Below are 27,214 nucleotides of genomic sequence, written 5' to 3'. Positions count from 1 at the left end.
TAACCGCCTCATTTTTGACATGCCCACTAGGTGGAACTCAACATTGGCAATGCTGCAGCGGCAGCACACACAGCAAAGGGCCATCAATGAGTACCTGTGTGAGTATGGCACCAGGACAGGGTCAGGGGAGCTTGGCCTCTTTTCTCCACACCAGTGGCTACTGATCAATGATGCATGCACTGTCCTGTCACCATTTGAGGAGCCCACAAGGATGGTGAGCAGTGACAATGCATGCATCAGTTATACTGTCCCTCTAGTCTTCATGCTGGAGCACACACTTCCTGGAATCAAGGACAGGGCACTTGAGGAAGAACAGCGGGAGGAAGAGGAGGACTTCCTTTCCTCTCAAGGCCCCCTTTATCCAGATAGCATTCCTGCGGGTCCGCAAAACACACAGGAAGAAGAGGAGGAGGATTGTGTCAGCATGGATGTCAAGGATAACACACAGCAGTCTTTAAAGGATTTTGTTTTCAGTCCCCAGAAACCCAAGGAATTGTACATGGCTGGGACTGGGTAGTTATGGATAATGTGATCCTTAGTGACCCAAAGGATTCAGAATCGAATGCCTCTGCAAACTTGCGCTGCATGACCTCCCTGATTCTGCAAAGCCTGTGAAAGGACCCTAGGATCTGTGGTATCAAGGAGAGGGATCATTACTGGCTGGCAAACCTTGATCCACGTTACAAGTGTAAAGTTGCAGAACTCATCCTGCCTTCACAGAGGGAGCAGAGGATGAAACATCTTCAGGAGGCCTTGAAGAAAAGTTTGTGTAATGCATTTCCAGACCCTGGGAGGTTACCATTTCCTGGTGCTGGACAACGTGTTTCTGAAGCTTTGTTCGGTCAGAGAGAGAGCGGTGGAGAAGGTGGCCGCATGACCGATGCCTTTAAACAATTTTTCAGTCCTCACCACCAAAGGTCTGATAGGTTCCAGCAACCATCGCCAGCGTCTGCATTATATGATGCAGGAATATCTAGGGACAAGAGCAGACTTGAAGACCTTTCCAACAGAGCATCCACTGAGTTACTGGGTCTTGAGGTTGGACCCCTGGCCAGAACTTGCTCAATATCTAATTGAGCTACTGGCCTGTTCTGCATCCAACGTGCTTTCTGAACGCAAATTCAGTGCTGCTGGAGGTTTTGTAACTGATCAAAGAGTGTGCCTGTCCAAAGACTCCGTTGATAGGCTCACATTTAAAAAAATGAATCAGTCCTGGATCAGCAGCTATCAAGCACCTGATGCTGATGTAACTGATTGAATTTTCTACGGGATGCCTTTCCTATTCCTCTCCAGTCATGTTGATGCTAGCTTTCAACAATATTTTTGTTTAGGGCACCACCACCCAAGGCTGAACTGTTCTGCCCCTTTCTACCAGAGGCATGGAATTACAATTTTTGAAATTATATTTAACAGCAGGGCCCCTTCCTGCACCCAACAAGAGTAACTGTGAGGGGTTACAGTGTTGTGGAACTACCACCACCACAGGGCCGCATTTATTTATGGAAATAAATAAAATGGAAACCATTTATTGTTACATCAGTGCCAGTTCAACCTTTTGACGCAGACGCATTGCAAATATGTGTTCTTCTGCTTCAAGTGGTTGCAGCGGGACAATGCCTGCAGCTGCAGACTTCCCCCAGTACAGTTTTTTTATAGCTGAGGGTTGGTTTTCTTGTAAAAACATCCGATGCAGCTAAACAGCCACTCAGCTATTATAACAAGCACCGCCTTCTGTAGCCTTGGTCTAGCTCTCCTGTTCCAATGGGTGGTCCGAGCGACTAGCCGGCATAGCCGCTTGCAGGCCGGAGACCCCAACAAAGCTGGAATTGGCTTTGATTGGGTCTTGAATCTAGTAGCCCAGAGGCGACGTCATGACATCACTTCCAGTTAACTGGAGCCTAATGCCCTGTACACACGGTTGGATTTTCTGATGGAAAATGTGCGATCGGATCATATTGTCGGAAAATCTGATCATGTGTGGGCTCCATCTGACTTTTTGCCATCAGATTTTCCGACGCACAAAGTTTGAGGGCAGGATCTAAAATTTTCCGACAACAAAATCCGATTGCATAAATTCCAATCGTGTGTAGACAATTCCGATGGACAAAGTGCCACGCATGCTCAGAATAAACTAAGAGACAAAAGCTATTGGCTACTGGCCCGTTTATAGTCCCGACGTACGTGTTTGACGTCACCTCGTTCAGAACGATCAGATTTTCTGACAACTTTGTGCGACCGTGTGTATGCAAGACAAGTTTCGGCCAAAATCCGTCTGAAAAAAAACGACGGATTTTGTGGACGGAATGTCCGACTGTGTGTACAGGGCATTAAAGGCACCAGATAAAAAAAAAAAAAAAAAAATCAGTATTCAAAACAGCCAAACTTGGCGTTTTGAATGCTTTTAAGTGCAAAGGAGGGATTTGGGGTCCTATAGACCCCAGATCCCTCCATAAAGAGTACCTGTCACTGCCTATTACTGTCACAAGGGATGTTTACATTCCTTGTGACAGTGATAAAAACATTTTTTTTTTTCAATGATTTTTTATGTATATTGCTGGGATCTAGCAATACATTACAGCCGCGAGGCATGATATTTAAAGGAATGTTTCATTTTTATTATTTCACTTTAAGCATTCTTAAAATCACTGCTCCCATCCGTTTTAAACACTTAACCAGTTCCCGACCGGTGCACGACAATGTACGTTGGCAGAATGGCACGGGCAGGCAAACTGGCGTACAGGTACATCCAGTTGTAATTGCCACCCTGCCATCGCGTGTGCACCGCCAGCAGCGCGCACCGGTCGGGATCCCTTAGAGTCCGGTTGCGGGTTTTTTTCTATATTTTTGGGGGATATTTATTATAGCAAAAAGTAAGATATTGCTTTTTTTATTTTTTTCAAAATTGTCGCTTTTTTTTGTTTATAGCGCAAAAAATAAAAACCGCAGAGGTGATCAAATATCACCAAAAGAAATCTCTATTTGTGGGAAAAAACGGAAGTCAATTTTGTTTGGGAGCCACGTTGCACGACCGCGCAATTGTCAGTTAAAGCGACGCAGTGCCGAATCGCAAAAAAGTGCTCTGGTCTTAAGCCAGCAAAATGTTTCCGGTGCTGAAAGTGGTTAAGGACCGCGTGACACTGATATACGTCGGCAGAATGGCACGGCTGGGCATATCAACGTACGGGTACGTCACCTTTAAGACGAGGCATTGTGGATGTGCCGCAAGCTCCATGAGTGTGACTGCGGGTCCCACGGACTCAATGTCTGCCGAGAGTCCCGCAATCGTCTCATGGAGAGGAAGAATGGGGGGGACATGCTGATGTAAACAAGCATTTCCCCATTCTGCCTAATGACACTGACACTGAACACAGCTCATCTCCCCACAGTTAGAACACATCCCTAGGACACACTTAACCCCTTCAGCACCCCCTACTGGTTAACCCCTTCACTGCCAGTGTAATTTTTACAGTAATCAGTGCAATGTATAGCACTGATCGCTATATAAATGACAATGGTCCCAAAATGGCATCAAAAGTGTCCAATGTGTCCGCCATAATGTTACAGTCATGATAAAAAAAACGCTGATCGCCGCCATTACTAGTAAAAAAAAAAAAAGAAAAAGAAAAATTCCATAAATCTATCCCCTATTTTGTAGACGCTATAACTCTTGCGCAAACCAATCAATATACACTTATTGCGATTTTTTTTATTTTTTATTTTTTCCAAAAATATGTAGAAGAATACATATGGGCCTAAATTGAGGGAAAATATATATATATATTTTTTTATATTTTTGGGGATATTTATTATAGCAAAAAGTAAGATATTGCTTTTTTTTTTTTTCAAAATTGTCGCTCTTTTTTTGTTTATAGTGCAAAAAAAAAAAAAAACGCAGAGGTGATCAAATACCACCAAAATAAATCTCTATTTGTGGGGAAAAAAAGACATCAATTTTGTTTGGGTACAACGTCGCACGACTGCGCAATTGTCAGATAAAGCGACGCAGCGCCGAATCGCAAAAAGTGCTCAGGTCTTTGGGCAGCTAAATGTTCCGGGGCTGAAGTGGTTAAAAACTATTTTTGCATTGATAAATGTCCCCTGGGGCAGTACCCGGGTCGGGGGGAGTCTGTCTGTCAGTGTAAACAGACAGATCCCCGTTCTGACAGGGAAGTAGAGAGAGATCTGCTGTTCCTAGTAATCATGAACAGCGATCTCTCTGTACTCCCAGTCAGCCTCCCCCCCCCCCCCAAAGTTAGAAACGCCTCCCTATCGAACACTTAAACCCTTGATCGCCCCCTAGTGTTAACCCCTTCCCTGCCAGTGACATTTATACAGTAATCAGTGACTATTTTTAGTTCTGTATTTTTGCTCGTATGTTTAGCTCGCTGTGTAAATGTCATTGGTCCCAAAAAGTGTCAAAAGTGTCTGATTTGTTCACTGCAATGTCGCAGTCCCGCAAAAAATATAGTAAAAAAATAATAATAAAAATGGCACAAATATATCCCCAATTTTGTAGACGCTATAACTTTTGAGCAAACCAATCAATATACGCTTATTGCCATTTTTTATTTTTTGGGGGTTTTTTTTAACCAAAAATATGTAGAATACATATTGGCCTAAACTGAGGGAGAAATTTGTTTATTTTAAATTTTTTGGGGGATATTTATTATAGCAAAAAGTAAAAAATATGTTTTGTTGCTTTTTTCAAATTTGTCTCTTTTTATGTTTATAACGCAAAAAATTAAAACCGCAGAGGTGATCACATACCACCAAAATAAATCTCTATTTGTGGGGAAAAAAAGACGTAAATTTTCTTTGGGAGCCACGTCGCACGACCGCGCAATTGTCAGTTAAAGTGACACAGTGCCAAATCGCAAAAAGTGGTCTGGTCAGGAAGGGGGTAAATCCTTCCGGGGCTGAAGCGGTGTTAAGGAAGGAGAGGAAAGGGGCTATTAAATATGTTCACTATACTGAATAAACACCCCACACTGAATGAACACAGTGAGTGATTAGGGCCAATCACTCACTGTGGAGGTGCAGATATTGCCTCTGTGCAACCATTCACTTGAATGGGCCTTGTGTGACAGGGTATAAGTTCTGCCATGGCTCTGCAAAGCATAGCATCGCAGGCATTGCATTTTAACAAAAATATCTTTCGATATTTTCGGAGGAGGGGGGTCAGGTAGCCTATACGGGGCCCCATGATTTCTATCAGCAGCCCTGCCTGTAGTTACAAGTTTTAATACAGACATTGCTACCACTTTTGATGCAATGCGATTTTGCTGCTACTGTGGTGTGACAGAACTGCGCAGAAATCGCTGCAAAACGCGCAGTTAAAAATCGCACCAAGTTCTATAATGGAGCCAGAAGTTTCTTTTGGTGACCAAACGTGCATAGGGAAACCCATTCAAGTGAATGGGCTGCGCTACGCGCGACACGTGTAAATTGCGCTTTTAAAAATTGTGAGCAGGAATGCATTTTACCGCTATGCGAGGTCTGAACAGGGACTGAGGGATCTTTTGCTATTATGTTCAACAATCAGTGCTAATTGTTGATTAAAAACAGTGAAAGATCACCCCATTTAGTGAGCAGGGTGGGGGCTCTGTGCTGGCTGTACCCCCCCCCCCTTACAGGAACACCCACAATTTGGGCTTCAGAATGGGATGGAGCTACAGCCAGCATAAAGAGATGCACTGAGACAACAATGGGGCCTCTGAACACAACGGGGCCAAGAGTGTGAAAAAAGTCCATATGTAAATGTATAAAACATGTCCATATAGTGATGTGATATCCACGGGATCCCTTGGTATTGGAAACTTCACCAAAAGAATAGTGCCTATAGAAAAGAGAACACTTCAACCTTACCAGCTCCTGAGACCTCCTATTGCGGGAGGTCTCAAACACGTGTGGCTCTAAACCCAGCCAGAGCCTTTGATCCTCCAAGGGGATCGCGCTGACATGCTGCCACCGCCCAATGGAAATCAATCACGGTAGGGTTCCATAAAATAAATAAAGTTTAGGGGTATTATTTAATAGAAAATGTATTGCACTTACATCAAAGACGATTAAAGTGGCATAAATTCAATAAGCCGGCCGGCGCACAATGCAGCCCGTAATCCGGGACTGGCGCAAAAGCGGTGACATCAGCACATTCGTCCTCCCTACGCGTTTCATCACAGATGGCTTAATACCTGGGGCATTTGCCCTCCCAACCCTCCCAGGGTATTAAATCTTTTTTTATTTTCCTGCAAAAGTTCTTGAGTTTTTCTTTCTCAAGAGTTCTGCGAGAGTCTTTCTTTCTAGAATTTTTCCTAAGCATCTCTATGAGCAAAATTGAGAGTTTCAAATACGGCAATATCAATTTTACCTAAATGACTCTGCTCATCACTAATAGCCACAATGAGAAATATATATATATATATATTTTTTTAACAGGTGTTTGCATAAAGGAGAACTTTGATCTTGTGTCTCAATTTGGAGTTCAACCCCAACAACAAACCTCTTCTGTTTGTATTCATCTGACCAGGCAGAAATTTGCAGGAGAGAGTCCTGACCCATTCACAGCACCGTACACCGACTATGTCTAGAGGGAGGGCATGACATATACTGGATGCATAAGGGACATTATGACAGCCAGACATTATGTTGTTGATAAATATTAAAGACAATATATAGCAGGTTTTTGTATACTATTTTTTATTATTCAGGTCAGAACAAAAAAAAAAAAAAAAAAAAAAAAAATTATTTATATATATATATATATATATAATATATATAGATATATAGATAGATAGATAGATAGAGATATATATATATATATTATAATCTTTAAGTCAGGTAAATTTTAAATATTGCGTGGTAAATTTCTTTATTTTTTTTAGCCAGCAGGTGGAGCTCTCAGGTACTTTTCACAAAGTTTACAGGTTCTCCCAGCACCTTTGTTTTAAAAATTCTATTTTCTTTATAACTGTCTTCTCTATTTAAAAATGTTTCATTGGAAAAGAACGCAGTGGTACAATATACCTCAAACGAAAGTAGTATATGGTCCATAGTCCATGGCACCTTATACCATTTTTTGCCTGACCAATAAATCTCTTAACACCACCCCCCCCCCCCCCCCTCCCATCCAATGTATACAAAAAAAAAAAAAAAAAAAGGGAAAAGTGGTGATGTTCTACAAAACCAAAACTATCATAAAATGTAAAATGGGGGTGATGGAAAGTTTTCCAAGCAGCACAGGGGAACAAATTCCCAAGCACAGGTGTAAGGCTGTGTCCACTGTATGATAAGTACCAAATGATAACTTATATAAACATATGCTATAACGTATCATGAAAAAAACAGTATAAAAAAAATTATATATATATATATATAAGTGCATAAAAAATTGATGAGTGAAAAAGTACAAAGGTAATACAATAAAAAGAAAATAGTTAACGTCCATATATCAAAAATGAATTCCAGTGCCAGAGGTATATAAGTGACTTTTCCAAGCTCCGCTCTCGTATTTGCACTCACCAGAGCACCTTATCCCTGCAGGGGTGAAAGGCGTGTACTGTAGTATACTCCTATTCCTAGTGGCCCACTAGCAGGGATATTTCCTCCTCCACTGCCTGGTATGGACGGTTGAATATCCACCTGGGAGCTTGGTCCCTCCTGGGGTAAGTAGCGTATACTGTGTGGGTGTAAACAGGCTCCTAGTATTCCACTGGTGATGTCCTCCTCCCTACACTGCGTACTTGGAGCATTTGGGTATCCACATGAATTTTAGTAAAAAGAATGGACCCTCATAGCGTATCACTGTAAAAGCTATAAGTATTTTATTATGAAATATATGCAATAAATCCTAGTTAAAAATGGGGACCTCTAATTGCTCCAGTGCCATAAAAAAGATAACACTAAACAAGACAGTCTCAGGGTCTGGACAGCGTGCGTCCCACAGAGCGCACCAAGAAACCACACTGGCAGGGGCGGACTGACCATTTGGCCACTCAGGCTCTGCCCGAGGGCCCCGGGCCACTAGGGGGTCCCATCAGGGTTGCCAGCCTCAGTAAAACCAGGGACAGTATGTAAAAATCTGTGTTTGTTTTTTTTTTTTTTTTTTTTTACATCTGTCTCTGAAATGTTCCTTACCGACATCCTTTTGGTCTAAAAATCCTGAGATTATAGCTGCCCCACCTCTCCAGTACCTTCTCAGCCAATAGAAACATGTCTGTGTATACTGTGTGTACATGTATGTGTATACTGTGTGATTGTATACTGTGTGTGTATACTGTGTGGCCCCATAATCTCTGATTGCCCAGGGGCCCCATAATCTCCTATTGCCTGGGGGCCCCATGAGTTGTCAGTCCGCCCCTGTGCACTGGTTTACTGTACCAGAGCTCCTAAACAACAGCTGTAAGGGAAGCCTTCCTCTACACTTCGGGCTCCATCACCAGGTACATTACAGTTACACAGTTACACCTTAGGGCAGAATTTCTCAACCAGAGTTCCATGGAACCCTTGGTTTCCTTCAGAGGTTACCTCGGGTTGAGCTGGGGCTGATTGACCTGCATGGTGCATGGTGGTTGCATAGTTTTTGGGTCAGCGCCACTTTGTAAGTGTCGTGCTCTAAGGTGCTTCAGGCCAATCCGTGTTTCTGTGTGCTACGAAATGTTACAATGTATCTTGTTGCAACTGTTGTCTTAGGTTGACGCTGGGTTGGTGGATCTGAGAAGAAAGGGTTAACTTGGCTGTTCAGGTTTTCCTGCTCTTGTTTAGAGGGTCACAGCACCCTGCAGGGCACACCATATACATAGGCGCTAATTGATGCCCAGAGAGAGGTCCTGGATATACTGTCAAGATGTAGCTGTTATTCTGCCGGTTTGCCCACCTTGTGGGAACCCAGTCGGGGAATAGACCTACATGAACTTATGCTGGACTCTTTTTGTCAGGGCTCTCATGCTCATTGTGCAGATTCCCGAGCATAGAAACCTAGGACGAGCAAGGACTAAAATGCGCATTGGTGCATGCATGCGGGCACGTGCACGTTCATGTAGGCATGCACAGATTCTGGTGCCCTGCAGCCTATTTAAACTGAGAGTCTGCCTGGCCTCAGTGCTGGATTATCTTCAGATCTGGTTCCTGTGTACCTGGCTCTGGAAAGTCTGCTCATCCTGTTCCTGACCCATATACGTCTGACACCTCTCTTGGATCCGCCCTGCGTGTTATGTCTGCTGCCTTCTTATGTTACCTGACCTTGGCTTGGATTTCTGACTACGTCTCCACTTCCTGACACTTTGGTGCCCCACCGCCAGCACATTACCACTTACTGCCTGTTTCTGACTGAATCTGATGCTTACAATGCACCTGTCTGCCTGGTTGCCGCTGAACAAAGCTTGTGACCAGACTCCAAACCACCACTGGAAGGACTCCTGTGTCTCCAAGCTATAGCTCATTACTACAGCTCCCTGGCACTTGCACCCTTCCACTGCCCTAGCAGTCTCTGTCTCCACTACCAAGGGTGCTTGGACGGGAATTGCGCAAGACGCCACCCTCGTCATCTCGGGCTCCACGGTCAGGTATGTGACACTATTGTCTTATGGACTTACTTCTGCGTGGACTCTTGCTTTGCTATGGATTCTTTTTATGGACCTTGCTGCCACCTTCAGGTAGGGGTACTCAAGGGGCACTTAGAGAGCTGTGTACAGAAATGTATGAAGATATCTTGGAGAACTATGCTGTTTTACCTTCAACTACTTTAGTAAACTCTCTTGTCCAGTTTAACTGCCTGGTCTGAAATCCTTAAAGGAGTGCATGCATGGCGTACCAAAGAACAGGGCTGTACAATTGGGGAGAAAATGTTTGAGGAGATACCGTACCGAGTCTGACAAGCAGAATGCTGTCTAGATTCAGCACCATAAGCTAACATATAACCAGCTTTGGTTCTACTTGAAGCAAAATTTCCACTAGACCTTGTAATGTTTGACTGTCAAAGCTGAATTCCAGGTAAGTCTAAGTTCGCATTGTCCATATATAAAACAAAGGACAGAGGGATTGGGTTCCTCTACGGGACAGTTGGGAACTAAGCACTAAAATGGATATACCGATAGAGCACACAGAGCATGGCACCAATATTTTATCCAGCATTGTGTATATCCACCGCCATACCATCTGCTCCCCTATGAGGTCACAGTAATCCATTACTCACCGGGGGGCTTGGACCCCACGTTATCCACAGACTCTGGCAGGTGGTTGGATTCAGCCTGGTGCGCTTTCCATGGAATGATCTCAATCCCGATCCATAATCCTCTTTTCCTCCGTCACACAATCTCCTGCAGACACAGAGGATTTCACATTAGATTAGATAGAACATCATTGTTCACTCATCGACTGTCAGCATCATTGTATCAAAAGCAGAGGAAGGGACAGATTTATTGGCACACATTGATACTTTATGGCGGAGTTTATTGCAACATCCAGCAGAGTTTGCAGTAAAGCTCCATTCACAGGAGCATACCGATCTGTATACCCATCTCAGTGACACTTGGGGGTCCCAGAACAATGACACACTGACACTTGGGGGTCCCAGAACAATGACACACTGACACTTGGGGGTCCCAGAACAATGACATACTGACACTTGGGGGTCCCAGAACAATGATACACTGACACTTGGGGGTCCCAGAACAATGATACACTGACACTTGGGGGTCCCAGAACAATGACACACTGACACTTGGGGGTCCCAGAACAATGACACACTGACACTTGGGGGTCCCAGAACAATGACACACTGACACTTGGGGGTCCCAGAACAATGATACACTGACACTTGGGGGTCCCAGAACAATGACACACTGACACTTGGGGGTCCCAGAACAATGACACACTGACACTTGGGGGTCCCAGAACAATGACATACTGACACTTGGGGGTCCCAGAACAATGATACACTGACACTTGGGGGTCCCAGAACAATGATACACTGACACTTGGGGGTCCCAGAACAATGATACACTGACACTTGGGGGTCCCAGAACAATGACACACTGACACTTGGGGGTCCCAGAACAATGACACACTGACACTTGGGGGTCCCAGAACAATGACACACTGACACTTGGGGGTCCCAGAACAATGATACACTGACACTTGGGGGTCCCAGAACAATGACACACTGACACTTGGGGGTCCCAGAACAATGACACACTGACACTTGGGGGTCCCAGAACCAGGGCTGGTGCAAGGATTTTTGACACCCTAGATGAAACCTTTTTAATGAAGTGCCCATCAAATGCAGCCTCACCAGCGCCCATCAAATGCAGCCACACCCATCAATCCAGCCTACCAGTGCCCAACAATTCAGCCTCACCAGCACCCATCAATGCAGGCTACCAGTGCCCATCAATGAATGTTTGCTTGCTTCCATTCATTTGGGAGTTGGGACACAGACACAGTCCTCCGCCACTGCACCTCTGACACTATGTGCTAACGGAGCGGCAGCAGCCTGCTGATGTTGAGACTAAGTTGCTTGCTGCAGAGAGAAGAGAGTAGGAACACCAGTGGCTGGGCACCCTAGGCGGCTGCCTAGTTTGTCTAGTGGTAGCACCGCCACTGCCCAGAACAATGACACACTGACACTTGGGGTCCAGAACAATGACACACTGACATTTGGGGGCCCCATAACAATGACACACTGACATTTGGGGGTCTAGAAAAATGACACACTGACACTTGGGGGGGGGCCCCAGAACACTGACTCACAGAACTAAGGGGCTGCGGAACAATCACACTCGGGATCGAAGATCAATGGCTCCGCTCACGATCACAAATCAATGTATTCAGGTAATGTGATCTTGGAGTGCATTTATGACTGTGAGCTGCAGCAGCACCTTCTGCTGAGAGATGTAGTTTACAAATCTGTTCCCTGTACTTAGAGTCAGTCCCTGATATTTAATAGGACAGGCAGGACTCACTTTTAGATAGAGCAGCATTGTGTGTAAAGGCTAGTATCTGGCCCCATGGACCCACAGAAGCAAAGGGATGTTGCAGGCACTTTTCACTAGTCCCCAACACTTATGAGACACTGAGATTGATTTACTAAAACTGGAGAGTACAAAACCTGGTGCAGCTCCGCATTGTAGCCAATCAGCTTCCAACTTCAGTTAAAGTCTGGGTTCACACTACCTCCGCATGCGGCTCACAGCAGGGGTCCGGATTTTTGGCTGAATTCGGACCTGAAACATACCAAAAGACGCACAGGACCCTTGTGCAAATTAGCACCGGAGCCACAGTGGAGATATGTGAACCGGCTCCATAGACAGCCAGCCACAATCTCCTGCTATTGCGAATTGAATGCGGGTTTTTGAAACCGTGTGAACCCAGCCTTAAAAAAAAAACTGGAAGCTGATTGGTTTCCATGCAGAGCTGCACCAGATTTTGCACTGTCCAGTTTTAGTAAATCAACCCCAGGAAACTTTCCCCCAAAATCCTGCAACAGGTAATTAGAAAGCTGCATTCTTCTTCTTCCGGAATGTCGGGTTTGGCTCGCTGTTTTCCTGCACTCCAGACAGCCGAGTGCCAGACTGGCACAACCCATACCAAGTTCTATATTCCCAGACAGACAGACGGGCCTTTCCCCATCTATGAGTCATACAAACACTGCAGACGTGTCTTCTTCTTCTATATAATGTGGTCTGCCTATGAGAAAACCCGGAATGATCAGTGCAAAGCAGAGAACCTCTGCAACTCCAATTCACCCCACAAACACATTCACAGCTTTGATATTCGTATACAAATGTCCCGCTATAGATTTTTATAGGATTTTTGTTTTTGTTTTTTTGCTTTTTTTTATTTATTTTTGTTTTTTTGTTTTGTTTAAGTTTACACCACTCTTTCATCTGAACACACACATGTATAAGTGTCCAAATGGAAATATTAAAGTGGTTGTAAACCCTGTAACACCACTTTTACCTACAGGTAAGCCTATAATAAAGCTTGGAAATATCTCATAAACCTGCACTGAAGAAAGGGTCACGACCGCGCCGTTTCTAAAGAGCCTGCGTCGTGACCGGCGGCCCCCGCGTGCATGCGCGGGAGTGACGTCGCGTGACTCCGGCCAGTCACAGAGCCGGAGTCCACGGGCCCCCCGGAAGGTAGAGGGGTGAAGATGGATGTGGCCACCCGCGGGGCTTCGTTTGCAGGTAAGTGCAACATAATGGGCTAGTACGCAATGCATACTAGCCCATTATGCTTTTACTTTACAGGGGGGAAAAAAGAGAAAGTAAAAACCATCAGCATACCTCCCAATTTTTTTTAGATGGGAATGAGGGACACCTATCAGCAAAAGTATGCAGGCGTAGGACACACCCCTTGCCACGCCCCCTTAAAGGAGAATTGTACAAAAAAACAAAACAAGATTGGTTAAACCCACAAGTGCTTTTTTTTTTTACCACTACTATTCCTTTATATTGTTTTGGAATTTACAAATGCAGCAATTTAGAAATCAGATGAAAGGTTTAGCGCTAGAAAACACTTTTGTGATAGATAGAAAGTGCATTTTTATATACAGCTATATAAATCAGACCAAAATGAGGCACAAATGAGGAGGAATGAGGGACGGAGGGACATTGCTCCAAATCAGGGACAGTCCCTCGAAATCAGGGACAGTTGAGAGCTATGCATCAGGGTTTACTTCCTCTTTAAAGCTGAACTGCGGGATAAGTAAATATTGTCTAAATTCATATCTCATGTGTGTTCCATAACTCTCAACTAACAAATATTAATTATAATAATAATAATAATATCACCATAATAAAAATATAATAAAAATAGCTTTTTATAAAATTGCCATGGACAAATACTCCACCCATATTTACCATATCTCTATGGTATGGTGGAAACAATCTCACTAGAATCAGTTGTAAAAGGACTTCACCCACTTTACAAAGACTTCCACCCATAATATTTGCGGATAACACCGTCTATTTTTAGTAGAAGGAAGAATTTTTTATTTTTTTTGTTTGTCCTTCACGTTTCAACATTTATTTATTTTTTCATAAATATTTTTATTCTTTTTTTTTTTCTCAAGAAAGGAAATTATAACAAAGCTTACATATATTGTATAAAAAAAAAAAAAACAACAAAATCAAATATTGATAAATGCACATACATTGTATTCACTGATTGGAGTTACACAGTTACATAGTAGGTGAGGTTGAAAAAAGACACAAGTCCATCAAGTCCAACCCATGTGTGTGATTACAGTGCCTTGCGAAAGTATTCGGCCCCCTTGAACTTTTCAACCTTTTGCCACATTTCCGGCTTCAAACATAAAGATATAACATTTTAATTTTTTGTGAAGAATCACCAACAAGTGGGACACAATTGTGAAGTGGAACGAAATCTATTGGATATTTTAAACTTTTTTAGCAAATAAAAAACTGAAAAGTGGTGCGTGCAAAATTATTGGGCCCCTTTACTTTCAGTGCAGCAAACTCACTCCAGAAGTTCAGCGAGGATCTCTGAATGATCCAATGTTGTCCTAAATGACTGATGGTGATAAATAGAATCCACCTGTGTGTAATCAAGTCTCTGTATAAATGCACCTGCTCTGTGATAGTCTCAGGGTTCTATTGAAAGCGCAGAGAGCATCATGAAGACCAAGGAACACACCAGGCAGGTCCGTAATACTGTTGTGGAGAAGTTTAAAGCCGGATTTGGATACAAAAAGATTTCCCAAGCTTTAAACATCCCAAGGAGCACTGTGCAAGCGATCATTTTGAAATGGAAGGAGTATCAGACCACTGCAAATCTACCAAGACCTGGCCGTCCCTCTAAACTTTCAGCTCAGACAAGGAGAAGACTGATCAGAGATGCAGCCAAGAGGCCCATGATCACTCTGGATGAACTGCAGAGAACTATAGCTGAGGTGGGAGAGTCTCTCCATAGGACAACAATCAGTCGTACACTGCACAAATCTGGCCTTTATGGAAGAGTGGCAAGAAGAAAGCCATTTCTCAAAGATATCCATAAAAAGTCTCGTCTAAAGTTTGCCACAAGCCACCTGGGAGACACACCAAACATGTGGAAGAAGGTGCTCTGGTCAGATTTCAAGTCCTGATTAGAATTAGCCTGCCTATGTAACGCCCCTTGTTACCATAAACGTACAATTGTAATATTATTGTGATACCTACGTAATCATGTGTATAAAAGCCTTCAAATGCGTCATAATAAAGGAGAACGGTTATTTGGAAAGATGCTGAGCGTATCTTTTGTGTCTGTTCCCTACTGCAGTAGTTATTAATTTGGAACCACTAATCAATATGAGGATAGGAGTTGCCTATCATCAAATTATCCATTTCAAAACCAAAATCAAACTTTTTGCCCACAATGCAAAACGATATGTTTGGCGTAAAAGCAACACAGCTCATCACCCTCAACACACCATCCCCACTGTCAAACATAGTGGTGGCAGCATCATGGTTTGGGCCTGCTTTTCTTCAGCAGGGACAGGGAAGATGGTTAAAATTGAGGGGAAGATGGATGCAGCCAAATACAGGACCATTCTGGATGAAAACCTGTTGGAGTCTGCAAAAGACCTGAAACTGGGACGGAGATTTATCTTCCAACAAGACAATGATCCCAAACATACAGCAAAATCTACAAAGGAATGGTTCACAAATAAACGTATCCAGGTGCTAGAATGGCCAAGTCAAAGTCCAGACCTGAATCCAATCGAGAATCTGTGGAAAGAGCTGAAAACTGCTGTTCACAAACGCTCTCCATCCAACCTCACTGAGCTCGAGCTGTTTTGCAAGAAAGAATGGGCAAGAATTTCAGTCTCTCGATGTGCAAAACTGATAGAGACATACCCCAAGCGACTTGCAGCTGTAATCGCAGCAAAAGGTGGCTCTACAAAGTATTAACGCAAAGGGGCCGAATAATTTTGCACGCCCCACTTTTCATTTTTTTATTAGTTAAAAAAGTTTCAAAAATCCAATAGATTTCGTTCCACTTCACAATTGTGTCCCACTTGTTGGTGATTCTTCACAAAAAATAAAAATTTTATATCTTCATGTTTGAAGCCTGAAATGTGGCAAAAGGTTGAAAAGTTCAAGGGGGCCGAATACTTTCGCAAGGCACTGTATATGTCAGTATTACATTGTATATCCCTGTATATTGTGGTCGTTCAGGTGCTTATCTAATAGTTTCTTGAAACTATCAATGCCCCTCGCTGAGACCACCGACTGTGGAAGGGAATTCCACATCCTTGCCACTCTTACAGTAAAGAACCCTCTACGTAGTTTAAAGTTAAATCTAATTTTAATGAGTGGCCACGAGTCTTGTTAAACTCCCTTCTGCTAAAAAGTTTTCTCCCTATTGTGGGGTCACCAATACGGTATTTATAAATTGAAATCATATCCCCTCTCAAGCGTCTCTTCTCCAGAGAGAATAAGTTCAGTGCTCACAACCTTTCCTCATAACTAATATCCTCCAGACCCTTTATTAGCTTTGTTGCCCTTCTTTGTACTCGCTCCATTTCCAGTACATCCTTCCTGACTGAGGACTGGTGCCCAGAACTGGACAGTATACTCCAGCTGTGGCCGGACCAGAGTCTTGTAGAGCGGGAGAATTATTGTTTTATCTCTGGAGTTGATCCTTTTTAATGCCAATATTCTGTTTTCTTTGTTAGCAGCAGCTTGGCATTGCATGCCATTGCTGAGCCTATCATCTACTAGGACCCCCAGGTCCTTTTCCATCCTAGATTCCCCCAGAGGTTCTCCCCCCAGTGTATAGTCTGCATTCATATTTTTGCCACCCAAATGCATTATTTTAAATTTTTCCACATTAAACCTCATTTGCCATGTAGTTGCCCACCCTATTAATTTGTTCAGATCTTTTTGCAAGGTTTCCACATCCTGCAGAGAAGTTATTGCCCTGCTTAGCTTAGTATCGTCCGCAAATACAGAGATTGAACTGTTTACCCCATCCTCCAGGTCGTTTATGAACAAATTAAATAGGATTAGTCCCAGCACAGAACCCTGGGGAACCCCACTACCCACCCCTGACCATTCCGAGTACTCCCCATTTATCACCACCCTCTGAACTCGCCCTTGTGGCTGGTTTTCAATCCATGTACTCACCCTATGGTCCATACCAACGGACCTTATTTTGTACAGTAAAGGTTTATGGGGAACTGTATCAAATGCTTTTTCAAAATACAGATACACCACATCTACGGGCCTTCCTTTATCTAGATGGCAACTCAGCTACCCATAGAAGGTTAATAGATTGCTTTGGCAAGAACGATTCTTCATGAATCGATACTGATTACTGCTAATTATACCGTTCTCATTACTAAAGTCTTGTATATAGTCCCTTATCATCCCCTCCAAGAGCTTGCATACTATTGATGTTAGGCTAACTGGTCTGTAATTCACAGGGATGTATTTTGGGCCCTTTTTAAATATTCGTGCTACATTAGCTTTTCTCCAATCAGCGGGTACCATTCCAGTCAGTAGACTTTAGCAAAAATCAGGAACAATGGTCTGGCAATTACTTGACTGAGTTCCCTAAGGACCCTCGGGTGCAAGCCATCTGGTCCCAGATTTCCAAGTCTATTCCTAATCCTAGTTCTATCCTCTGTTAGCCATGGAGGTGCTTCCTATGATGAGTCATGGGGATAAACACTGCAGTTTTGGTTACTGAAGCCCCCCCCCCCCCCCCCGATACCCTCGTGAAGTGTGAGGAGAAGAATAAATTCGATGCCTTCACCATCTCCCCATCCTTTGTAACTAGATTCCCTTCCTCATTCTTTATGGGGCCAATATGATCTATCCTCCCTTTTTTACTGTTTATATACTTAAAGAATTTCTTTTTTTGCTCTCCTTCGATGTGTGTCTTTCGTGTTCTATCTTAGCTGCCCTAATTGCACCCTTACATGTCTTGTTGCTTTCTTTGTAAAGTCTGAATGCTGATGATGATTCCTCAGCCTTGTATTTTTTGAAGGCCTTCTTCTTTGCTTTTATATGCATTTTTACATTGGAGTTAAGCCATCCTGGATTTAGATACATTGTATTCACTGACTGGGTTTAGATACATTGTATTCACTGATTGGGTTTAGATACATTGTATTCACTAAGTTTAGATCATATAATTTATGGGTTGACACCTAAATTGCACAGGAACACAGTATGCATTTCTGTGCAGTGCAATTTTCAGCACGCACCAAAAGCAGCGCAAGCATTGCTTTTCAAAAACACACCGCAACAAATCGCACGGCACTGCGATATCATGCCATCTGGTGCAGACAAAGGCACTGCATTTGTAATCTGCATTCGGAGTGTTCTTAGGAATATATTGACACCCGCTGCAGATCACATAGGCAGTGCATTTTGAGCGCAGTGCAGGAAACCGTGCTCTGGTGTGACCCGGCCCATAGGAAGTATATTTTGATACATAAAAGTCCATTGCATTTTCTAATCAGCAGCATCTGGACCTGGTACATTGTTGCAGTGTATGGAAGGTGTAGAGTTATAGGCAGTATATACTGATACCTAAAAATACATTTGTTCTCTGATCAATATCTGGTACATTGTTGCAGTGTATGGAAGGTGTAGAGTCATAGGTAGTGTATACTGATATATAAAGATACATTGCATTTTCTGATCAGCATATGATATATTCAGTGTGTGGAAGGTGTAGAGTTATGGGCACTGATACATACAGTAAAGATCCATTGTATTTTCTGATTAGCATATGGTACATTGTTGCACTGTATGAAAGATATAGAGTTATAGGCACCGATACATAAAGATACATTGCATTCTTAGATCAGTATCTGGTACATTGTTGCAGTGTAAGGAAGGTGTATAGTTATAGGCAATATATACTGATACATAAAGATCCATTGCATTCTCTGATCAGCAGCATATGGTACATTGTTGCAGTGTATGGAAGCTGTATAGTTATAGGCACTGATATATAAAGATACATTGCATGCTCTGATCAGATCTGGTACATTGTTGCAGTGTGTGGAAGGTGCAATGTATAGACAGTATATGCTATAAAGATCCATTGCATTCTCCGATCAGCAGCATCTTGTACATCGCTGCAGTGTGTGGCAGGTGTGACGTTATAGGCAGTATATACTGATACACAAAGATCCACAGTATTCTGCGATCAGCATACGGTACATTGTTGCAGTGTATGAAAGATATAGAGTTATAGGCACTAATACATAAAGATCCATTGTATTCTCTGATCAGAATATGGTACATTGTTGCAGTGTATGGAAGGTGTATAGTTATAGGCACTGATACATAAAGATACATTGCATTCTCTGATCAGACCCAGTACATTGTTGCAGTGCATGGAAGGTGTAATGTTATAGGCAGTATATACTGATACATAAAGATCCATTGTATTCTCTGAGCAGCAGCATATGGTACATCATTGCAGTGTGTGGAAGGTGCAGAGTTATGGACAGTATATATTGATACAAGAACATCCATTGCATGCTTTGATCAGATCTGGTACATTGTCGCAGTGTATGGAAGGTGTGGAGTTATAGGCAGTATATACTGATACACAAAGATCCATAGTATTCTCTGATCAGCATATGGTACATTGTTGCAGTGTGTGGGAGTTATAGGCAGTATATACTGATCCATAAAGATACATTGCATTCTCTGATCAGATCTGCTACATTGTTGCAGTGAAGGTGTGGAGGTATAGGCAGTATATAGTGATACACGAAGATCCATTGTATTCTCTGATCAGCATATGGTACATTGTTGCATTGTGTGGGAGTTATAGGCAGTATATACTGACACATAAGGATTCATTGCATTCTCTGATCAGATCTGCTACATTGTTGCAGTGTATGGAAGGGGTAGAGTTCCATGCAATGTGTACTAACACACAGAAACATTCATTGATGAGCATTAGATACATTGTATCGGTGTGCGACGTCATGGTGCCCCCTCCTCCACTCCCCCCCCCCCCCTACCTGTCAGTGCAGCACACACAGGACGCAACAGCTTTGCACACATTTGCAGGCCAGGCCACTGCCACTCACTGAGCCTGCGTACATCCATCGCCGCTCTTAAAGTGGCAATGCTGCGTCTCCAGATCTTAAAGGGGCGATAAACTGCTGTGTTCTCATACAGTTTTTTTAAATGCAAATGGTTAGACGGGATCATTTTGTTTTATTGGCAGGCTTGCCGGGAATCCTTTTTTTCTGACGGCTCCATGTCAGCACAGCTGGGTATAGACAGACTCTGCCACCCCCCCCCCCCCCCCCCCCCCCCCCATGCCTCCAGGACTTAACTCATATAAATTTGAGCCCACCTACAGCCTCGGCGTTCTGTAACTAGTTTTTTTTTTTTTTTTCTTACTAAGCAAATTATTTTACTGCATTTAATTATTTTTATGGGCTGGTTTGTTAAATGGATTGCTGTTAGACATTATTGCATCAGATGCCTTCAATCCCCCTGTGGTACCTCTCACTGAAAACTGCTTTACTGGTGGCAATAACATCAGCCAGAAGAGTCGGCATTGGTGGCCTCAGGGTTTACAGAACCCATACTCGCATACTTCCCAGACAGGCTGGTACTCCTGCCCATAGGTGTGCGTAGCTTATTGCATTAGGGTGTGCACCCCAAAGCTCAAACACATATGCCTGTGTGTGCATGTGTATATGTATTGATGGTGTCAGTAGAGCAGTGGACAGTGTCATAAGGACAGAGATTGGTGCAGGGCTGGACTGGGACAGAAATTTGGCCCTGGACTTCATCCAGACCGGCCCACTTACATTTTGAGTGTCCCATCAGCACTCCCTTACATCAGAGTGTCCCATCACCAGCCCCCTTACATCAGAGTGTCTCATCACCAGCCCCCTTACAACAGAGTGTCCCATCAGCACCCCCTTACATCAGAGTGTCTCATCACCAGCCCCCTTACATCAGAGTGTCCCATCACCAGCCCCCTTACATCAGAGTGTCCCATCACCAGCCCCCTTACATCAGAGTGTCTCATCACCAGCCCCCTTACAACAGAGTGTCCCATCAGCACCCCCTTACATCAGAGTGTCCCATCAGCACCCCCTTACATCAGAGTGTCTCATCACCAGCCCCCTTACATCAGAGTGTCCCATCACCAGCCCCCTTACATCAGAGTGTCCCATGAGCAGCCCCCTTACATCAGAGTGTCCCATGAGCAGCCCCCTTACATCAGAGTGTCCCATCACCAGCCCCCTTACATCAGAGTGTCCCATCAGCACCCCTTAAATCAGAGTGTCCCATTACCAGCCCCCATCAGAGTGTCCCATTACCAGCCCCCATCAGAGTGTCCCATCAGCACCCCCTTACATCAGAGTGTCCCATCACCAGCCCCCTTACATCAGAGTGTCCCATCACCAGCCCCTTTACATCAGAGTGTCCCATCACCAGCCCCTTTACATCAGAGTGTCCCATCACCAGCCCCCTTACATCAGAGTGTCCCATGAGCAGCCCCCTTACATCAGAGTGTCCCATGAGCAGCCCCCTTACATCAGAGTGTCCCATGAGCAGCCCCCTTACATCAGAGTGTCCCATCACCAGCCCCCTTACATCAGAATGTCCCATCACCAGCCCCCTTACATCAGAGTGTCCCATCAGCACCCCTTAAATCAGAGTGTCCCATTACCAGCCCCCATCAGAGTGTCCCATCAGCCCCCTTACATCAGAGTGTCCCATCACCAGCCCCTTTACATCAGAGTGTCCCATCACCAGCCCCTTTACATCAGAGTGTCCCATCACCAGCCCCCTTACATCAGAGTGTCCCATCAGCAGCCCCCTTACATCAGAGTGTCCCATCAGCAGCCCCCTTACATCAGAGTGTCCCATCAGCAGCCCCCTTACATCAGAGTGTCCCATCAGCAGCCCCCTTACATCAGAGTGTCCCATCAGCAGCCCCCTTACATCAGAGTGTCCCATCAGCAGCCCCCTTACATCAGAGTGTCCCATCACCAGCCCCCTTACATCAGAGTGTCCCATCAGCACCCCCTAACATCAGAGTGTCCCATCAGTACCTCCTTAAATCAGTGTCCCATCAGCAGCCCCATTACATCAGAGTGTCCCATCACCAGCCCCCTTACATCAGAGTGGCCCACTGAGCCATCGGCCCACCGGGAAACTCACGGTAGTCCCGATGGCCAGTACATGCCTGGATTGGTGTGAGTAGGGCAGTGGACAGTGTCAGTATTTTTATTATTATTATTTGTAAGATGTTATATTTAACTTTTTTTTTAATTGGTGAAATATCAGTGGTCTAAACAGGGGGGAATATGCACCACACAAGGCGATTAGGTTGTGCCCAGGCACACCTGCCACACCCTGTGCGTACGCCTATGCTCCTGCCAATGCTCAAATTTTGTGCCTGAACTGACCCTTAGAGTCCATATCACACAAGAGATCCTCCTCCTACGTTCCTTTTGGGGAATACTGAAGAAATCAGCCCATTGGATGTGGGCCAAGCTTTAAAGTGGGGGGTCCACTCAAAAAAAATATATATTAAAAGGCAGCAGCTACAAATACGGCCAGCTGCTGACTTTTAATAAATGGACACTTACCTGTCCAGGGTGCCCGCGATGTCGGCAGCCAAAGCCGATCAATCGCCCGGCTCTCGGCAGCTGCCGCCACCATCCTCGGTGATAGATTTAAAGTTAGAGTTAAAGGTTAGGGATAGGGTTAGGGCGTATATCGTATATCAGCGTGCGCTGGTCGTTTTTTTTTGGAAAGAGTCAGGGACTGCTTTGCATGTAATAGATTTAAATGGACCCATACCAAAGATTGTGTTTTGAGTGTAATAGACTTCGATGGACCCGCACCGAAAAACGTGAGTGTTGCTTTTTTTGATGCGTTTTTCTTTTATTTTTAATTTTGGCTAATAGGAAAGTATGACAGTTCTGCTCATGGGGTGCGACTTTACACTCCCTGGCACTCAAGTTGCATCAAAGTCGCATTAAAGTAGTGCAGGAACCTTAATGTGTCCAAAGTCGCATGTTAGGCTTGGGGTTAAGGGGTTGCATTACGGATAGCGTTAAGGATAGAGTTAGGTTTAAGGGTTAGGGACAGAGTTAGGGATAGATTTAAAGTTAGAGTTAAAGGTTAGGGATAGGGTTAGGGATAGAGTTAGGGATAGAATTAAGGTTAGGGTTAAGGGTAGGGATAGCGTTAGGAATAGATTCCCTCACCGAGGAAGCATTGCGGCTTCACTTCTCGGTTCCCTACTGAGCATGTGCAAGTCACGGCGAGCGTCCTAACTGGTCCTCACTGTGTTCTGGGACCTGTGTGTTTCCCAGAACACAGCGGGGGGGTGTGAGAGGGCGTGACTCCCCGGGAGTCTATGCCCAGTATAATACAGGTATCTGCACCCCCCTCCCCCCTGAAAGGTACCAAATATGACACGGAGGGGGGGAGGGTTCCCGAAAAGCGGAGGTTCCATTTTTGTGTGAACCTCCGCTTTAATATGTTTAATCAAGGAGACTTCTGCCATCAGGAAGTCGGAGCACGTCTATTTGTCATTCCAGGTTGGAACACATAATGATTTTACGGCTGCCTCTTGGTTGGTAAAGCTCATCTCCTTGGCCTACAAGTTGAAAGGGTTGGCTGTGCCAGGAGAATCACAACACCCTTCACTAAAAGGGTCTCGACCTTGAGAGTGGCGCCAAGCCGAGTGTCTGAAACTATCTGCAGGGCAGCTAGGTGGGCTCCAAAATATTCATATCCAGGGCTTAATGATAGTTGAGTTTGGCAGAGGCATCCTGGCTTTTGAATTTTTAGTCAGAATTGAGGCGTGTGTAGCATTACCCCTCCCCTGTTTTGGCTAGTTAGTTCCCAGCTGTGCTGACATTGAGCCGTCAGGAAAACGGAAAATTGAATTCAAATACTTACCGTAATTTTCCTTTCCTTACGAGCTCCTTGGCAGCATAGATCCCACCCAGCTTGGTAGGACTAGTTACAGAATGCCAAGGCTGTAGGTGGGCTCCAATTTATGAGTTAAGTCCTGGAGGCATGGTCTAGGCGGAGCTTATACCTAGCTGTGCTGCCATGAAGCTCATCAGGAAAGGAAAATTAAGGTAAGTATTTGAATTCAATTTTCCGTTGTTTGTTTGTGCTCTGCAATTCCCTTCCATGTGCACCTTACATCGGAGCAGTTGTCATTTTTGTATAGCGTGAAAGCTTGATTTACACTATACAATTTTCTTTAAAAAAAAATTTCCTTTGGATTTACCAAAACCATATAATTAGTGATGGGCCAAATACCCCCCCAGGTCCCAGGTTTGGTACGCACCAGAACATCGCGAACAGGCAAAAAGTTAATGCGAACCCATGGGACACAAACATGACCAAGTTTTTAAAACAATCGTTTTTTTTTCGAGAGCAGTGATTTTAATAATGCTTAAAGTGAAACAATAAAATGAAATATTCCTTTTAAATATTGTGCCTGCGGGGGTCCCCTTAGTCTGCCTGTAAAGTGGCGCATCTGTCTGATGTTTAGAACAGTGTCGCAGCAATAATGACATTTCTAAAGGAAAAAATGTAATTTAAAATTGCTCGTGGCTGTAATGCATTGCCGGCTCCTGGCAATATCAATAAAAATCTATGGAAAAAATGCCAAAGTAAAAAAAAAAAAATTGCCATGGGTCGCCCCCTCCCCCCCCCAAAAAAAATCCATACCAGACCCTCTTCTGTGCATGCAGCCTGGAGGTCAGGATGGGGGGGAGGGACAAGCGAGTGCCCCCCCATTTTCTGAACCATACCAGGCCACATGCCCTCAACGTGGGGAGGGTGCTTTGGGGTCCCCCCAAAGCACCTTGACCCCATGTTGATGGGGACAAGAGCCTTTTCCTGGCAACCCTGGCCATTGATTGTTGGGGTCTGCGGGGGGAGGGGGGGCCTCAGATCTCATATTTACACAAAAATGCAATAAAATAAAAAAAATTGTCATTTAAAAAAAAATATTTAAAAAAAATTGCCCTTTAAGAGCTAAGTGACGTTTTGACGTTGTTTCAGCCCTGCAATGTGATGGAGATGGGTGGGGGCATCTACTCCTCACTCGTCTCCATGCTGCTGATGGCTCCGGTAAGCGGCGGAGGGCACTGGATCTCGGCGGGAGGGGGGGCCCTCTCCCGCCACCGATAAAAAAGTGATCTTGTCGCAGAGACCACTTTATCCTGTAGCCGACCGCCCACCGAATATGGGGATACCGGGCTTATGGCAGCTAGCTGCTGCCATAAAGATATCCGTCCTCAAAGTTAGGACGTATATAGGCGTGCGCTGGTCGTTTTTTTTTTTTTTTGGAAAGAGTCAAGGAACGGCTTTGCATGTAATAGACTTCAATGGACCCATACCAAAGATTGCGTTTTGAGTGTAATAGACTTCGATGGACCCGCATCGAAAAACGTGAGTGTTGCTTTTTTTGATGCATTTTTCTTTTACTTTCAATTTTGGCTAATAGGAAAGTATGACAGTTCGACTTTACACTCTCTGGCACTCAAGTTGCATCAAAGTTGCATTAAAGTAGTGCAGGAACCTTAATGTGTCCAAAGTCGCATGTTAGGCTTGGGGTTAAGGGGTTGCATTACGGATAGCGTTAGGTTTAAGGGTTAGGGATAGAGTTAGGGATAGATTTAAAGTTAGAGTTAAAGGTTAGGGATAGGGTTAGGGCTAAGGGTTAGGGATAGAGTTAGGGATAGAGTTAAGGTTAGGGTCAAGGATAGGGATAGCGTTAGGAATAGATTTAAGGTTGGGGCTAAGGGTTAGGGTTAGGGTTAGAGATAGGGTTAGGTTTAAGGGTTAGGGATAGATTCAGGGTTAGGGTTAAGGATAGGGTTAAGGGTTAGGGATCAAGTTAGAAATATATTTAGGGTTAGGGATAGATTTAAGGTTGGGGTTAAGGGATAGAGTTAGGTTTAAGGGTTAGGGATAGGGTTAGGTTTAAGGGTTAAAGATAGAGTTAGGGATAGATTTAAGGTTAGAGTTAATGGTTTGGGATAGAGTTAGGAAAAGATTTAAGGTTGGGGTTAAGGGTTAGGGATAGGGTCAGGGTTAGGGTTAAGGATAGGGTATGAACACTCATGCGATCCGATTCTTGCGAATTGCACTGTGTTTTGCATACCGATTTTGGGGTTTGTTAACTTAACATACACTACTCATTCAGTTTGCAGTGAAGAGATTGCAATTTTGATACAGTGTGGAATCCGCAGTGAATTTGCTGTGAATTTGCACCACATCTAGTGTGAATGATTACCGCTAACCCTAATCCTAACTCTAACCCTAGCTCTTAACTCCTAACATGGACTTGCACTTAGGACACATAAAGGTCCCTGATGCTACTTGAGTGCCAGAGAGTGTAAAGTCGCATTAAAGTCACATCAGAGTCGCACTACATGAACAGAACAGTCATACTTTCCTTTTGTTAAAAAACCGCAAAACGCATCAAAAACACACAATGCACCGGCAAAACGCATCGACTGCAACCTTCTTAGATGTGAACCTAGTCTTAATGAAGTATTAATGAATTCAGAGTCGTGTCTTTTCTCTCTGTCTGGAGTTCAGTTTTTATAGTCCCTGGCACGTGTAGAATTTGGTGGCACAGACGATCTCGCTGCGGTTGTCTACGAGTCCTCAGAACATCAAATAACATCCAGCAGACGACACAGGAGATGGTGAAGAACAGACATCAAGGTTAATGGCCCCCTCAGCGCCTTCCCACCGGCCGGGTGACTTACTTGTACAGACGCAGGCGACTTTCTGCACCGCAGAACCATCCAGTCTGCAGACTCCGGTGACACCAAACACAGAAGGCGGACAGGCCGCCGCCATGCAGGGATTGTACTCTGAGGATGAACGAACCTGCAGCCTTATCTGAAAGGAATGGAGTTTAGAGTCCACATCTAACTCAGCACAACGCTGGTGACAACACACTCCATACTATGACATGAGCCGGACTTTGTTATGCGATGTCACATAGAAAACGCACAAAGGTTGTTCTTTTTTTTATACTCACCCCGCTGTTCCCTGATACTGCCACAAATTACCTAACCCCAAGAAATGAATGTTAAGGCCTCATAAATGCACAAAAAATGCTTGTGCGCCCATCACAGTGACCCCATAGATTTGTTTCCCCATCACAGTGACCCCATAGATTAGCTGCCCTATCACAGTGACACTATAGATTAGCTGCC

General features: G+C 44.2%; 1 protein-coding gene across 2 annotated transcripts in view; it reads right to left on the bottom strand.

Annotated features, from left to right (window-relative positions):
* Positions 1 to 26,922, bottom strand: part of SEC22C (SEC22 homolog C, vesicle trafficking protein) — a 67,187-nt gene extending 40,265 nt beyond the window's left edge. The window contains exons 1-2 of one of the 2 annotated variants that reach the window (XM_077490659.1): positions 26,759 to 26,922; positions 10,190 to 10,313 (exon numbers count right to left, since the gene is read on the bottom strand). The gene's annotated coding sequence lies outside the window, so the exon portion shown is untranslated. Of the gene's footprint in view, positions 1 to 10,189; positions 10,314 to 19,993; positions 20,170 to 26,758 lie in introns of those variants that run through there. The other variant, XM_077490658.1, reaches the window with a different exon arrangement.
* Positions 26,923 to 27,214: the final 292 nt, after the last annotated feature.

Source organism: Lithobates pipiens, unplaced genomic scaffold (genome assembly GCF_037356315.1).
Source record: "Lithobates pipiens isolate NorthernLeopardFrog02 unplaced genomic scaffold, aLitPip1_a1.2 Scaffold_19, whole genome shotgun sequence".
In the NCBI taxonomy this organism is placed as follows: Eukaryota; Metazoa; Chordata; class Amphibia; order Anura; family Ranidae; genus Lithobates; species Lithobates pipiens.
Note: the sequence above shows the minus strand (reverse complement) of the source record. Positions and strands in the feature narration are given on the sequence as shown.